General features: G+C 36.5%; 1 long non-coding RNA gene across 2 annotated transcripts in view; it reads left to right on the top strand.

Annotated features, from left to right (window-relative positions):
* Nucleotides 1-17,735, top strand: part of LOC140639910 (uncharacterized) — a 537,530-nt gene that overhangs the window by 70,282 nt on the left and 449,513 nt on the right. Inside the window, exons 2-3 of one of the 2 annotated variants that reach the window (XR_012036564.1) lie at nucleotides 13,969-14,105; nucleotides 15,066-15,748. The exons of the other annotated variant lie outside the window; for it this stretch is intronic. This is a non-coding gene — a long non-coding RNA (uncharacterized lncRNA). Of the gene's footprint in view, nucleotides 1-13,968; nucleotides 14,106-15,065; nucleotides 15,749-17,735 lie in introns of those variants that run through there. 2 annotated transcript variants of the gene reach the window in all.

The raw sequence follows: 17,735 nt of genomic DNA, 5'->3' as shown, positions 1-17,735 counted from the left end.
ATGAGTATTCCTAGGGTGCCTACAGAGCTATATTGTCTAATGTAGTAGCCACCAGCCACATGTGGCTATTAAGCACTTGATGTGTGACTAGCCCCAATTGAGATATACTGTAAATGTGAAATCTAGTTTCACATTTAGATTTCTACAAACTAGATTTCAAAGACTTCATATGGAAATAATATAAAATACCTCATTAATATTTTTCTCTATTTGCTGCATATTTAAATGATAATATGTTGGACATATTGAGTTAAATAAAATGTCTTATTAAAATTAACTTAATCTGTTTCTTTTTACCTCTTTAAATGTGGCTTCTAGAAAATTTAAATTGCTTGTGTGGCTTGCATTCTATTTCTGTCAGACAGTGCTGTTATAGAGTATAACTTTGAACTGAAATTGAACGTCAAAGCTTTTAAACTCCCTTATATTAAAATGTTAAAAGCCTCCATTTTAAAACTTTTTGCATTGTTCTTACTTCAGCTTCATTCTTTCCCTTTCCAGTGTGCTTGGTTACTAGGCTCATAGGGTCATCAGTCTCTCTGCCTTGCACCTCCCTATTCAGTTGCTAATTTCTTTGCGGTCACAAGGGTGCCTGAGAAAGATCTGTAATTGGCAGTCCCCTTAACAGTGACCGTGGGGAAAATGTGCCCTTGCTGCAGTGATAGTGCCCACTTGTCAAGGGATCTCTCTACTCACAAGTCTAAAAACTACGTAATTGGCATGGGAGTGAGAAAAAAGAGTGGTATTTGTCCTTGAAAACACTTCTTCCTCTGAGTTTGACTTAGTCATGTAGGAATGGTTTTATCATCTGATAATGAATGCTCCCCCTCCTACCCTTCCTCCCCATTGCTTAGATTTTAAAGGGAGTTATTTAGAAATATGTTTCATTTTCACTACTTTCCCTTAAAAATGTGAGAAAAATCTTTGTTGGGGTGCTCTGAAATGTATTAAACCCATCATATTGTTTTTGCCTTTGCTGCATTTATGCTAGCAATCTATTGATTATTTGTCATATTTTTTCATAATGAAGGAGTCCAGTGAATTGACTTAATTTGAGCATTGCAGGGAAAAAGCACAGTTTTCCAGTTATTAACTCAGCATTATTTAATATATTTGAACACTATGTATATTAGCCAGGATTCTCCAGAGAAACATACATACATATATAGATATATATGAGTATATTTATTATAGGAATTGCCCCATGTGATTCTGGAGGCTGAGAATATTCTGTTTGTAAACTGAGGACCCAGGAAAACTGGTGTTATAATTCAATCTGAGTTCAGAGGCCTAAGAACCAAGGGAGCTGATGGTGTAAATCCTATTCTGAATCTGAAGACCCGAGAACCATGGATATTATGTGTCAAGCAAAGACAGTAGATTTACCTTTCCTCTGCATTTTGTTCTATTTAGGCCCTCAACATATTGGATGATGCCCACTCACGTCTATGAGGATGATATTTACCTATTCAAATACTAATTTCTTCCAGAAACTCCCTCACAGATACACCCAGAAAGGATGTTTTACCAGCTCTCTGGGCATCCCTTAGCCAAGTCAAGTTGACATGTTTAATGAATTACTGCACTATAGATGCTATATACCATTTAAAAAATAGAAGAGAAATTCTTTGGCTTCTGTCTTCAAAGAATTTATACTCGTCTTCATTACCCTCTCAGTCTGGGATGTTGCATGCGGACCTGCACTGGCTCTGCCTGGGATGGGAAGCATTACATGAGAGAAATAAACCTGACTACAATTATCTGGGTTTCATTTGGCTTTTTGTTTGTGTCCATCAATTTCTGATTAAGCTCACCGTTAATGCTTGCATTTTAACTCCAATCATGTTCAGAAAAAGTCATCTTTACTCTCTACTAATTGGCCTATTTTTTCAGTCTTCTAGAGACCAATATCCAGGGCATAAACCAGCTGTCCCTTTCCATGACTATTGTCAGCCTGAAGCCATCAGAATGGACTATGGTTAGTGTGGCTTCTGAGCTCCAAATGTTGTAGAAAAGCCTCCTTTATAGGTTCCCTTGGTCTCTGTGTCATCGTATGTCTAGAAATATTTGAGTTTTTTTTTTTTTTTAACTCTGTGGGTGTTGTTTTGGCTGGGTGGGCTGTTTCCAAGGATTCCTCTGAGCAGAGCACAGGTGAGGCACAGACCAGTGCTTCTAGCTTACTGGCTTTTCTTGTTCTGTCCCAGACTTGCTGGCCCACCTGAGTTGTCACAGTGTGAAGATTCAACTGAAGAGAGCTCTTACAAGCTTCACTCAACACATCCCATTTGTTACTGGGCTATCAAGAAAATAAATGATAGGATGTAAGATGCTTCAGGGGCTAGTGGCACGTATTCACTAGGCCATCGTGTTCCATATGTCAGGGTTGAGAAGGAACCCTATAGCAACTTTTTGTGGGTTGAGGTATTGCTAGGTAAGTAGCACCCAGCTCTTGAGAGAATGAGAATCACCTTAGATAAAATAATTTCTTTTAGTAAAAGTAAAAATTTTTGTCTTGCTACGAATTTCTCAAGTACTTCAAAGACACAATATTCTAAGTCATATATGTGAGCACGCACACAGACACACATATATATTTTAAAGCTTTGAAGTGTAGTATATTTCTTCTTCAAAGATCTATATAGTGTTAAGTGAGTTTGGGGAGAATGTATTACCATCTAGATATCATTAGTGATGGAGAATTTATCAAAAAATATATGGAGGTGCATGTAATGAATGATTAAAAGTGAAAGGCATAGAGAATCCATATAGCTATATTTAACAAATGAATGAGGAGAGATTTTATCTATCCCAATGTATTCTCTCAGTATTATTTAATAGAGAATGTATCTAGAATTTCTAGTTGCAGAAATTTTTCTTTTCTTTCCTTTATTTTTTTAAAGAGATTTTTCTTATATATTTATTTAACTTGTTTCAGAAGAGAGAGGGAGAGAGGGGGTGGAATTTATTCCAGTTTGTGGCCAAGTTGTTCTGGTTGGCTATTGACCTGCAGATCCTGCTGTTTGGTCAGATGATCTCTTTGGATTTCATGAGCAGTTCTACTTAACCTGGCTTGATTTTTTTTTCTTTTGCAACCAATACACATCTGAATCATAAACAATCTTTAGGACTATTTTTCAAAAGACAGTAGGGATTTGACAACATTTTTTCAAATTGCTTAATAATCAATATGAAGGGCTTATTAATTTAGCTTTTTTGGGGAATAATTTCCAGTTATAGGTACTTTTGTGTCTCACTTTAACATAACCTGTTACAGCAAATATGCTCTTGTGCATGTTTTGGTAGTGTTTAGTATACAGTGCCAACTAGTATAGATTGAAAATCTCTTTCCTATAAAGTCCAATTTTATGACTGACCTTAGACATTAAATTAAATTTAAACATTAAGTCATTAAGCCATTAAATTGCTAAATCATTAAATCACATTGATTCCATCTTTTCTTTGAAAATGAGAGTTTTTATTTCCTGAAGCTTTCTGTTGTAGCTGGTGCAGTAGGGTGAAGAATGCTCTAGCATTACTGTAGCTGAGGGTAACTGGTGAAGAATGATGTCCAAGTAAAGCATCAGAGAAGAGAGTCTCAGAGGAGGTTGTGCTTCTGGTTCCCAAAGCCTTGGCCTCACCATCTTGGTAGCCTAACAGGTAACACTGGTCCCACTGTCCTGATGGGGTTGTCCCAGGTTGGATGAATAATGACCTACTGTAGCTAGTGGAGAGTCAATGTCTGGTTTGTTTCTTGATTTTATTTCTTCTGAAAGTAAATGGCTTTGATTCTAAATTTAAAAAGATGTCTTTATTTCAATTGAAGCAAACATGATCAGTTTGACTGAGATAAAGATGAGCACTATATAGTTTATAACATCTGAAGCAAATTTTTTTCTGCCCCTTCTTGAGGGTGGAGGACAATTGCTATTTAAAGATACATTTTTCATGAACATTTTTTTTTACCTGAACATGAATTATAAGCAGAGCTTTGTCATATGTCACCAACACATTAAACGAGTGTCAAAAAACTTTTCTCAGTGTTAAATACTTCTGTATTGGTTTTTAATTTACACCTACAGTTTATTTGCTGAGAGTTATATTCTAAGTATAAGTGATAGCACACTTAGATGAAATTCAGCCTGTCTAAAATGTGCTCATTAAGGTTCTCCCTGACTGGGTTTGCCCAGCCTTGAGATATAATAATGTACAGGCTCATCCACTATATGGTTTTGTGGATCATCCTATCTGTGAGGGTTCTTTACATCAGATAATATAACATTTGTCGAGATTGACTGAATTAATGTGATCTATAAACAGTTTACCACAGACATTTCTTTTTTTTTTTTATCACAGACATTTCTATGTGGCAAAGGTTAGATAGTATTTTTGAAACAAATTTCCAGTTTCTTCATAAAGAGGAGGTGATAATTCTGAACCATAGAGTTAAAAATACAGTTTCTCCTATGTTGTTCCTTTTTATGTGCCCCAGTGCTGTGACCTGGGCTGTCTGCCTCACAATCTATGTCTTGCTTCAGGGCCCTTATTACTATATCCTGGGCTTTCCTTAAATACTAGTGAATCACTTATTTATCAAGTGATCCCTGTAGAAGACTTTATTTCCCTTAAACAGGCTATGGAAAAAACGACTGCTTTACTTGTTATTGACAATGCCTCAGTGAGACTCAGAATGTTGTGACTGTATTCTTTCTGAGATCTTTGTTCTCTTTGTGGGTAATAAGAATTTCCTGTGCTGAGGGACCGAGGCAGACAATTAAAAATCTTCATTGGTGAGAAGAGTCATTTTCTTTCTTGAGTCCTGGCCAGAAACAGATTTGTCCCATTTTGCACTCTGATATTTTTTATAAAGCCCAGAACGCCTTCTTCAAACAACAATACCTCAAAATCATTGCTTAATTACTTCATGCTCTATATCATGTGGGCTTTTAAAGATCAATTTTTTTCCCTCCCTATGGAAAAAAGCAGTACCCAGCATTTTTCCTATGTAGTATACAATGACATTTGGTTTACAATGGTGATTTTCAGGTATTTAAGGAAAATTAAAGTTTATTTCTTACTCATTAGGAGCCAAATATGCCTTTAAAAAATTTTTTTTAATATGCCTTTTGATAGAGTTTTGCTTTATTTATCCATAATTTTTTGGGGGTGGGGGGAGTACCTCAGGAAGCTTTCAGAAGGCTTGACTGAATTGTAGCAGTCATGACAGTAGTCAAGGAGGTTTCATAGCACATGCAAGACTGTGCAGCCATTATGGAAAGACTGTGCATTAATTGATGCAGCCATTATGGAAAACAGTATGGAGTTTTGTCAGAAAGTTAAAAATGCCACAACCATATGATCCAGAAATTCCACTCTGAGGATATATCCAAAGGAAATTAAATCAATACTTTGAAGAGATATCTGTACTCTTATGTTCATTGCAGCATTATTCATAACAGCTAGGATATGAAAACAACCTGAATGTCCAATGATAGATGAGTGAATAAAGACATTTTTAAAAAAGATTTTATTATTTATTTATTTATTTATTTATTTGAGAGAGAGAGAGCGAGCATGAGCCAGGGAGAGGGGCAGAGAGAGAGGGAGAGAGGGAGAGGGAGAAGCAGGCACCCCACTGAGTGCAGAGCCCAATGCAGGACTGTATCCCAGGATCCTGAGATCATGATCTGAGCCAAAGTCAGACACTTAACCAAATGAGCCAACAAGGTGCCCCTACCACAATTTATATATATATAAATATATATAATAGTCATATATATATGACTATTATTCAGTTATTAAAAATAGAAGGAAATCTGATAGTTTGTGACAAGATGGATGAACCCAGAAGGCATTATGCTAAATGAAAAAAGCCAGAAACAGCAAGACAAATTCTTGATATATGATCTCACTTATATGTAGAATCTAAAAATATTGAGCTCATGAAAGCAGAGTGTAGAATGGTGGTTGCCCGGAGTTGGGCACGTTGGGGTTGGTCATATGTGATAAATTTGCAGTTATAAGATAAATAAATTCAGGTGATCTAATATACAGCATGGTGACTATAGTTAACAATAATGTATCCTATACTTGAAATCTACTAACAGAGTAGTGGATCTTAAGTGTTCTTACCACATAGAAAAAATGGTAATTATGTGAGGTGATGGATGTGTTCATCAACTTGATTGTGGTAATCATTTCATAATATATACATAAATCAAATAATCACATTGTATACCTTAAACATATATAATTTTTATTTGTCCATCATACTTGGATAAGGCTAGAAAAAAGAAAACCCCAAACATAGTGATTACACTGCAGGTTCAGGTGTTCCAAAGTTAGCAACAGCAGGCACTGGCAGCACTCTTAACTACTTGATGTGTACAGATAGTGATGTGGGATAAATGATCCTTCTGAGGCCAGTGACATGTGGTGATGCCCTTAGGGCACTGGAAAGGGATGTAAAAGTAAGCCTGAGTGGCTTTCTGTGTCTTTGAATTTGGTTAAGCAATACAATTGCCTGTTGGAGATGTCTTGTAGACTGAAGAGTATGACAGATGGAGGACTGAGGGAAATGGGAAAATTCAGAGCAGTGTGATGGACCTAAATTAGATGGTAATAGGTGACCACTTTGGACAGTGTCCTTGTATGAGAGCAGATGACCAAGAACTTTGTGGGTAAGTTGATGAGGAGTTCAGATGGATAGTCTGTTAGAGTGATCTTGAAGAGTGTCCCAAAGTGTACTACATTGGGATTCTGTTAGTTGAGAAATGGATTTTTTAAATATTCATTGTTGAGGAAGAACATGGGACCAATGGGGAGGATAGAAAGTAATGAAGCTAATAAGAAACATTGAGATGTAATTGAGGATAATGCCATGGAGGGTCATTACTACGTTTCCTATAGAATGGTTCTGGAAAGTGTAAAGATTAGATACCAGGATGATGGGTCCATTGGACGGACCCCCTATAGAGGCTGGTTCTTCAGCACTTGAGTGTTTTTGTCTTATTTACTATGAGGTAACCTAGTGACCTGCCCTTTCCTTATAATACTTATATGGGTTCTCTTACATGGAACTCAATATTAAACAATTAATATTGATTATTAGTATTTTGGTTATTTTGAGTCTTATGTTGAGAATTACTCTTGTGTGCATTGTGAGAGAAAGCGGTAGTTAAACAAGACAATCTGTTAGGATTCATATTGAAAATACTAGAACTTCAATTTAAATTTGTTATGTATTACATATGTGAGAGAGATGATAAGCTTTACTAATATTTAATATGCAGATTGACCCTGGCTCCTTTCCTTAGTGTATGTATCACACATCATATGTCACAAATGGATGAGATGGAAGGTGTCGGGGTTCTACAGTTTGGTGCCCTCACTCCCATGACCTTTTGTGGTATTTTGCAGTTCAGATGTACCTCGTTAAGTAGATCTCTGGATTAAATGGATTAATTAGATGTAAATAAGAACCTCACAAAATGAACAAGTGGCTTAAAAAAGATTCTAAGCAAAGAATTTGGATTGAAGATAAACTAGTGACACTAGAGAACCACCAAGAAATTGCAGTGGATACTCTTAATTTTAACTCTTTATCACATCACAAAACAATCACAATTTGAGACTATCAAGAATAGTTTAAAAAACAAACCACTGTTAATGATCAATCTCATCCAAAGTACATATTAAGTCAAATAATAGTAGCAGAGAACAGTAGTTCATGTATATATTTATAAGTAAATAAATATACATGTATTGGAAGTGAGTACTCAAAATTTTTCCCCAAGGGGATGAATATGTGATCAAAGAATTTAGACACTGATGCTCTTGATGATTTCTGCAGTATGAATACTGCAAGCATGCTTTTCAATCTTCTAATACCTTATCTAAAGTCACTAAGATACTTAGATCTACAACATTCAGTTCTGTTAGAGAAAGTTCCACATATATTCTGAAGCCTTGACTACGATGAGGCAATGTGATTTTGCTCCTATGAGCTCCTAGGCACTTGAATCACTCCCATTTTACTTTTCTGGCAGCTTATACAGTTTTGGTCATCCCAAGAGGCTTCCTTGCCAGCAACAGCCCTTTCTTTACTGCTATCATTAGGAAGACTGCCTTTTTCCATCTAAAAAGCAGGACAAACCTGTAAGAGTGGAACATGGAAAAACAGACATGTCTTGAAAATCTGGGATGTATGATTGCCATGGCTAAAAGTGTTTGGTATAAATGAATACCAGACAATGAGAAGCTCCAGGTTATTCTGTTGACTGTTTGAGACAAGACTCTTCTCAAGTACTAGGTTATGTGGAAGGATGGGCTCTCTGTGTTGCCTCTTTAAACACTGCATGCACTTAAACTTCTGTACGGAAAACAAACAAACAAACAAACAAACAAACAAAAAAACCAAACTTCTGTGCGGTAACCACCCAGTTTTCCAGGCTTGTGTTCAGTCGGAATATGACTCACAATATGTAAATGAGGCAGTAATTGTGTCTGCACTTTAAAAGGTGCTGGATCTGAGATCGAGACAAATTTGGCATGTTTTACATCCTATGTTCTTAATTATTTGATTAGAGTTGATTACTCTTCAGTTCCACTAGGAAATGTAATTGGGTAGGCATCTGTAATTTGGTTTTGTGTGTTTGTTTTGGTGCATGTGTTTTTATGTGGATGTTTGTGTGTTTTCAGTTTTCTTCCCAATACTCACTGTGTAAGCAGATGCTAAAAAGGAAGATGACTTCCACCCTACCATGATGGCTCTGGGTGTGGATATAAGTAGTTTCTCTGACTCAGATTCCTGCCCTTCCCAGCTGATTTATTGTAGTCCTTTTGAGGGTTTTTGGTCATTTATTTTATGACCAGTCTTTCACATCTGCTTTTTAGATCATATTTAGCTTTTAGGATGTCTTAGAAGAATATTACTTTAAAAAATATTTTCTCCAGAGATTGTTTTATATAGTGGAAGTTTCTTTGCTAAACAAGTTTTGTATAACTTAAGCAGCTCTATAGTAGAAAAATATAATGAATTATACCAGACAGGTAATAAGCCTGAGGCATATCTTTGAAAGAACTCAGAATCCATCATTCAAAGAGAAGTTGTCAATTATAATTTCATTGAAGACTTTCTGACATAACCAGCAGGCTGTCTTTTTCATTTTATTTGTTTTGAATGATGTTATGGATTCACTAAATAGATTTCCTTTTATTTTTTACAAATAGAAACTAACTGAATTAATAAATGTCAATTGTAGTAGGTTCAGATTGACCAGGCACAGATCATATTTGGATAAATACAATAAGGTTTATTTATCTAGAGGTTATAGAAAGAGGGCATAGCAACATTTTCCAGGTCACCTAAAAAGGACCTCCCCAGCAGGCACACTATTGTGGATGAGAAATCCAAATAACTCTTGGATACACAAAAACTTCTGGAAGCTTAGTAGTTCCTTCCATGCCTAGCCTTTTATACTTGAAGATGGAGAAATTCTGCTTGCATATTTTGGGTGTGAATTGAGACCACTCATCTGAGCCAAATATGTCTCACCTGTGCTGGTATTAAAAAATATACAGAAGGAAGAAAAATATATATACAGAAGGTCTCCTGTGTGTGGTTCAGTAAAGCACACTTAGGCTTGAAATACAATCTCATTTATCATTCTTGGGCTCCCTAGGCCCATACAGTTTGAACTTCTGGTTTTCCTGAACTGAGAGCTGCAAAACAAGGATGGGGTCAGTTACCCAGACAATTGCAGACTTAGGCTAATAGCTCTTGAGACAAGTAGTAGGATTATCATGCACCTGTCCATCATAAACCAAAATGAAAATTCAAACTACCTATAGTCACTCCACTAAGAGATACGCAGCATTAACATTTTGGGAGGTATTTTTTCCAGGCATTTCCTAACAAATCATACTAGGATACTATTTAGTAATTTGTTTTTACCCTAACAAAATATTATAGATACCTTTTCATATTAATAAATATTGAGCTGTAATTATATAATTATTTTAATCACTATGTAATATTTTTTATATACCATTTAGTTTTTATTACCATTTTGCCAATCAGCTGTTGATTAGCATTTATGTTGTTTTTATCTTTTTGCTATTATAAATATGCTACGTTGAATCTCCTTATAGTTACACCTTTTAGCTACACCTTTAGTGTAAAGGTGTATAGTTACACCTTTAGCTTTTGTCATTTTAATTTCTTTCTTTTCTTCTATCAAATTCTCTCACATTTGGTGTGAACAAACAACTCAAGATGTAATGACATTGTTAAATGCTTCATGAAGGATAAATTGTAACTCTAGATAGTCTGTTGTACAACTAATGTTTAGATACTGGCTACAGGTAGAGGGTAGTCTAAATTAAAGCTTTTAACCAAGAAAAATGATGTTTAGAGCAGGGAGGATTCTTTTTGTCTTCAAGGTCAAGTACATATTAAGTACAGATCAAGTACAGAAATATTTACCTCTTTTAGATGTGTAGTTCTATGAATATCAGTAAGTATGCATAGTCAGGTAACTTCCTTATTGAACCTTTTCCTTACCCCAAAATATTTCCTCATGCCTTTTTGTAGCCACTCCTCTCTTGCAACCCTAGCCCCTGGCAACCACTAATTTTCTTGTCGTATGGTTTTTGTCTTTTCTGAAATGTCATATAAAGGAGATTGTACAGCATGTAAGTTTCTCAGTCTGGCTTCTTCTCATAGCACAATGCATTTGACATTCATCTATATCATGCTATGTATTAGTATAGCTTGTTCCTTTTTACTTACCAGTTGATAGACATTGGGCTGTTTCTAGTTTTTTTGGTGGTCATGAATAAAGCTGTTAAAAACATGTACATACAAGTTTTCATATGGATATATGTTTTATTTTCTTTGGATAAAACTTAGGAGCAGGATTGCTGGATTGTATGCTAAGAGTATTTTTAGCTTTATAAGAAACTGCCAAACTTTTCAACAGTGACTTTACCATTCTGCACGACCACCAGCAATGTATAAGTTTTCCAGGTGCTCTGCATCCTCACCAGCACTTAGCATTGTCAGTCTTTTCTTCCTTTCTTTTAAAATTTTATGTATTGTAACAGGTAGGTAGTCATATATCACTATGGTTTGAATCTGCATCTTCCTAGTGACTAAAGATGTTGAGCATCTTTTTATCCTTTCCCCCCTCCATATATATAAATAAATATATAAATATATAAATATATATATTTATATATATATCTTTCCTGATGGAGTGTTCAATTTTTTCCCATTTTTAAAAATGAGATTTTTTAAATTATTGAGTTTTGAGAGTTATTCAAGATATGTCATCTCAAACACCACTCTTTGAAAAGGCTGTTAGAGAGAAGCACTCTGGGAATGGTGTAGTTAAGACCTCTAAAAGTCTTCTCTTCCACAGAAGCAGCAAAAACACTAGCAACAATTGTGAAAATTAACCTTCTTAGAACTCTGAAAATGAACCAAAGGCTTGCCACATTATGAGGGCCATTTATTCAAGAAAAATGGCTGGATCTCTGTAAGAACAGCAAGCTCTATGGCATTTCGACTTACTCTATTCCTATCCTCTTTCCAAGTTCTGCTGTAGCCTTGAAAACCAGCAGCCTCACAAGCATGGCAGTTAGGGAAATGCAGCCTAGTGCACTGAACAGGAAAAATAAAAGCCCATCCCCAGAGAACTGTCAGTATTTGACCTGTCTGGCAGCTTCTTATAAAAGACCCCTTCACAGAGGTTGTCTCTATTTGATTTAGCTTTGAGCTCACTTAGTGGAAAAAAAGCCTTTCTCTAGGATGCTTGTCAAAAACAGAATAATCAGCTTCAATTGTTTAACGCTCAGCTGCATGAGATAATAATACCAGTTGGGGCAAACAAGGGGCTGGACAAAAAATAGTAAAATATGGGGAATGAGATGTATAGAGGGGCTTGGGATAGCTCTGACATATTTCTGGGATTATAGAAGCCTATGCATATGTGTAGGGCTGTGCAGTGCCCAGAAAAGATGTGGGAACATCCTAATTTCTCATCTCTGGCTGACCTTTACCCTCTGCACAAGCAGGAAGTAAAGAATGAAGTAGATTTCAGACTGCCAGGGTATTGAAGTCATGCCTCAACACCCACTCAAGACCCTCTTCAAAGCCTGGGAGACTTACTGGTTCAAAGCATTCAATGAAATTTCTGTTCAATCCTTAGCTAAATGAACAGAGACTTCAGTAGCTTCACATCACAAAGAATACAGGCTTTACAGAATTTATAGTTAAGGGAAGTCACTAAACAAACAAGTAGCAGCAATAACAACAACAAGCAGCAAAACCAAAACTCTGTGTGTGTGTGTGTGTGTGTGTGTGTGTGTGTGTGTGTGTATGTGTGTTGTGGGGAGGAGGACCTTATTTTCAGAGTTGCCACATTATATTATTTAAAATGGCCAATTTTCAACAAAACACTATGAGACATACAAGAAACAGGATACTCTGGCCCATTCATAGGAAAAAAGGAGCCATTGGAAACTGTTGCTGAGGAAGATTTCAGCAATACTATATATAAACCAACTAGACCTAATAGACATCTAAGGAATGTCTCCACCCCAAAATAGCAGAATACAAATTCTTCTCAAGTGCATGGGAACATTTTTAGATCGACCATATGTTAGGCCATAAAACATGTCTTAATAAGATCCAGAAGTTTTCACTGGTGAAGTCTATGAATGTTAAAGAAGAATTAATACAAATTCTTCACAATGTCTTCCAAAAAAAAAAAAAAAAGAAAAGAAAAAAAGAAATGGAAGAGGATTGCCTCCCAACTCATGCTATGAGGTCAGTATTACCTTGTTACCAAAATCAGACAAAGGCATCAAAAGAAAAGAAAACAGATCAATATTCCTTATGAATAAAACATAAAAAATCAATAAAATACTAGCAAACCAAATCCAATAACATAAAACAGGATACTATACCATGACCAACTGGGACTTATCCCGGGATTGCAAAGTTGTTTAACATATGAGAATGAATCAAAGGAAACAATAGAGTGAAGAAGCAACCTATGAAATGAGAAAGACATTTACAAACCATATATCTCATGAGGTGTTAATTTCTAAAATAAGTAAGGAATTCTTATACGTCAATAGCAAAAAAACAAAAACAAAATCAAAAGCTCAAAGGCAAAGGACTTGAATAGATACTTCTCCAGAGAAGATATATGAATGGCCAACAGGTATGAAAAGGTGCTCAACATCACTGATCATCAAGGAAATGGAAATCAAAACTATGAGATACCACCTCACACCTGTTAAGATGGCTATTATTAAAACAAAACAAAACAAAACAAAACAAAAACACCTGAAGAGAACAAGTCTTGGCAAGATTGTGGTGAAATTGAAGCCCTCATACACTGTTGATGGAAATGTAAAATCATGGGGCCTCTACAGAAAATGGCAGGGAGGTCTCTAAAAAAGTAAAGATATGTAAAATACATAATGGAATGTTATTCAGCCTTAAAAATGAAATATTACCATTTGCAATAACAGAATGGACCCAGAAAACATTATGCCACACATACACACATATAATTCAGCACTAATAGTGAGTTCAGCAAGACTGCAGAATATAAGACCAATATACACAAATGAGTTGTTTTTCCATATATTCACTAGCAACAAACAACTCAAAAATGAAATTGAGAAAGCAATTCCATTTGCAGTAGCATCAAAAAGAATAAATATGATTAGTAATAAATTAAAATAAGTGTGAAAATTGTACACATAAAATCATAAAATGTCATTAAAAGAAATTAAAGAAAACCTCAATAAATGGGATGATATCCTGTGTTCATTGATTAGAAGAGTATTATAAAAATAGAAATACTCTTCAACGTTACCTACAGATTCAATACAATTCTTAACAAACCCACTGCCTATTTATTTATTTATTTATTTATTTATTTTTAAACCCAGATGCTTTTACAGCAGAGATTGATAGGCTGATCTGAAAAGCCATTGAAATGCAAGCGACTTGGAATAGCCAAACTAATCTTGAAAAAGAAGAACAAATTTGGAGGACTCATAGGCCAGAAATAACCTTTACTTTTATGGTGAGTTGATTTTTTTTTAAGATTTTATTTATTTATTCATGAGAGACACAGAGAGAGAGCAAGAGAGGCAGAGACACAGGCAGAGGGAGAAACAGGCTCTATGCAGGGAGCCCAACATGGGACTCAATCCTGAGACTCCAGGATCACACCCCGGGCTAAAGGCAGACGCTAAACCCACTGAGCCACTCAGGGATCCCATGGTGAGTTGATTTTTGACAAGTATGTCAAAACAATTTAAGGAGTAAAGAATAGTCATTTGAAGATATGATGCTGAACAACTGTGTATTCCCTAGCACAATAATGAGGTTAGACCCCTAACTAACAGCCAGAGACAAAAATTAACTCAAAATCAATCATAAAGCTAAATGTAAGAGATAAAAATATAAATCTCTTAGAAGAAAGCCTGGAGCAAATCTTTGTGACCATGAGTTTGGCAATGATTACCTAGATATGACAAATGACAAAAGAAAAAAACAGATAAATTGGACTTCACTCTTCTTTTTTCTCTAGACTCACCTTTCTAAAGTGAGTTTTATTATATGTGAATTAAATCTCAGTAAAGCTGTTATCAAGGAGACTGTTAGAATTGGAACAATTTTTAAAATACCTCACAGAAAAGAAAGCTTGCCCATTGTCTTTATCCATAGTCTAAGAAAGCTTGCTTTAAAAATGTACAGAAAAACAAATATTTCACTTCTGAGAATGAATTACAAGGCAATATACTACCTTGGTTTTTGGTTGACTTTAATACAGAGCATTGTGGGAGTTACACACAGCAAACACAGGTCCCCAGAGAATGTTTGCCATTGTGTAAGCTGTGACCTAGAGTATGGACTAGACAAAGAAATTGAATCTAGAAATCGTGTTTTGGACAAAAAACACTTGACAAATGATTATAGAAAATCTTAGAGACTTATGGCCTACGTAAGAGAGTAATGGAATTTATTTTACCTCTTTCAGCTTTCCACAAGAAGATAAAAAAGTGTACTGGGAAAGGTAACTCCCATTGGACTGTTTCATGAAAGCTCATGAAAGGACCTGTTAAATCTTTCAGAGAATATATCTTCTTGAACATTTTCTACAGAAGAATAGCTGAGAGGATGAGAGAAGAAAGAAACAATGAAGTTGGGTGGGAGGTGAGGTTGTCTAGACCCCTGAAAAGAAGCATCAGTCAAAATGCCTTTGTTTCATTACCAGGGACTCACTACCAACTTCCAAACCAGCTGCAATAACCCAGTTTCTAGTTCTGCTTACACCAGAAATAAAGGCTGGGTGCCAGAAGCTGCAAGCTCCAAGAAAGCTTTCCCGATTCAGTTTTCACCGGTTTGATGCAGTTCTGATACTGTGCTAAAGCTCCAGATGACCTTGGGATCATTACTATCCAATTGTAATAACCAAAAACACACCAGCCAACCCATGGACAGATTGGACTGTGCCCATTCGAGAGAAGAAAAGAGGTGATGACGCTTTGATTCTGAGGAGCCTCCTGCCCTTTCCAGGAAAAACCCGGAGGTCAGCTTGCTTACCAGCGCCCTTAATTACCCTAATGTCATAAAACCATGACCATGAGACCTAATGGGGAGAAATGTGCCTTTACAGCATAAGCTGACCTTGTCCGTTCTTTGGCCACTCAATAAATTACCTACTTGTCCAAAATACTGGTTAGTTGTTTGACAAATGGCGTTGAGTAGGAAAAAAAGCTACTCCTCGGTAACAGTACAGAAATCACAAGCTGAGAAGTTTCCATTCCTCCACTGGGAGAATGATTAGGCCCACTATGAGATTGGCTGGTGAAATCTCTATATGGAAGAAGGGTGTTAGTTCTTGACATTTGTCATGGGTTAGATAGGAATTACTCTGTATTGTTTTGATCTAGAATCATCGGATGGATTGTGCTTCCTGGATGGAATAAGGCTTTGAATATCAGAGTTGTGTATGATGTTTCAGTCGTGGATCCTTCTAAATTTGGGGCTCTCTCTTCTGTGTCTAACAGTTGTTTTGTCCATTATTCCATGTATAAGATAGCTGTAGACTGAGAGGAAGACAGAAAAGACAAAGAGTCCTAAAAGAATTGATGGTTAGTCTTTTTTAGTTTTGTGCCCTATTTGCCCAGGTAGAATTAAAGGGCTTTTTAGACAGTGTTGATCATGCAGTAGTAATAATGACTAACACTTCTTGGGGTATTCATAGCTTCCATGAAGTGTCCCATGTAATCCTTACAATAGCCCTATGATATAGGTAGCATCATGATTCCATTTCAGAGATGGGAAGTAGATCCCTAAACTCGCCCAAGGTCATGTAACTAGTAAGTATACACTTAGGATATGAACGGAGGAGGTTGCACAGGTTCCAAGGACCCATTCTTTACTATTAATCAGTATATGTTTTATATGACATTTTCTCTATACTGTTGTTTAGTATCCACAACTCACACAGATTGTAATCACTTGATTGCCAACAAAATGAAATAAAATCATAAGCCATAGTAAACAAAGTCATAAGGAGCAGCATAGCATCGAGCCCATAATAAAATATCAAATTGTTGGGTTTTCTGGGAGGAGTAGGGCTTGAGTCAGGTTTAAAAACATGTTCTCAATATTTCTGTGCAAAAGAATTACTTGGTGGTATTAGTCAGAAATGCGGATCTTTTGGCTCCTTCTCCCAAAGATTGTAATTCAGGTCTGGGGGTAGTAACTTGGGAATTTGCCTTTTAAAAACAACCCAGTTCATTCTGATGCAAATTATGGGCCACTGGCCACTAGCCCATAATTTGCGAGCCAGTGGTTTTTTTTTTTTTTTAAGATTTTATTTCTTTATTCATGAGAGATACATGCAGAGAGAGAGAGGCAGAGGCATAGGCAGAGGGAGAAGCAGGATCCCCATGGGGAACCTGATATAGGACTCGATCCCAGGACTCCAGGATCACAACCTGGGCCAAAGGCAGACACTCAACCACTGAGCCACCCAAGTGCTTGAGAGCTGGTGTCTTAAAGATTGTGGGACTTAGTGAGTAAAAAGGAAGAAAAAGTAGGGCATTCAGGCAGTGATGTGATAATAATGTGATCCATGTAGGTGAATAGGGACAATAATGGCCAGACCAATTTGCCCCAAGTAATCAGTTCTGATGGTTGTTGTTTCATTTATTTACTTTTCCAAACATTTGAGCACGAATTGAGTGCTGCTTACTGCTAGCACTCTGGGAATACAAGGATGAATAATAGCATAGTCATCTTTCTCAGGAAGTTCATCTTATAGAGGGGCCAGCACACACACACACACACACACACACGCACGCGCACACACACACACACAGGCCGTACAACAGCACAGTGGTGAATGTATCTGCTTGCTATGGGGAGGCTACAGAAAAAGGGCAGAAACAAAACCAAGATGAGCTTTGAAGAATGGCTGGGATTTGAACACCAAGACAGATGGGTATAGGGTAGTTCAAAGTGAGTGAACTATGTGACAAAACACACTATGATGGAAAAATGCAGAAAAAGTTCTGCCATGACAGAGTGTGGATTGGGCATGAAGTACGTGAGAAGCCATAATGGGAAAGATGAGTGGAAGGATGTGTGTGGACTAGATCGAGGAAAGCCGTAAGTGTTAAGGCAGGAATTTGGACTT

Source organism: Canis lupus, chromosome 9, assembly GCF_048164855.1.
Source record: "Canis lupus baileyi chromosome 9, mCanLup2.hap1, whole genome shotgun sequence".
NCBI lineage: Eukaryota > Metazoa > Chordata > Mammalia > Carnivora > Canidae > Canis > Canis lupus.
This window is presented reverse-complemented; position numbering and strand designations above follow the sequence as displayed.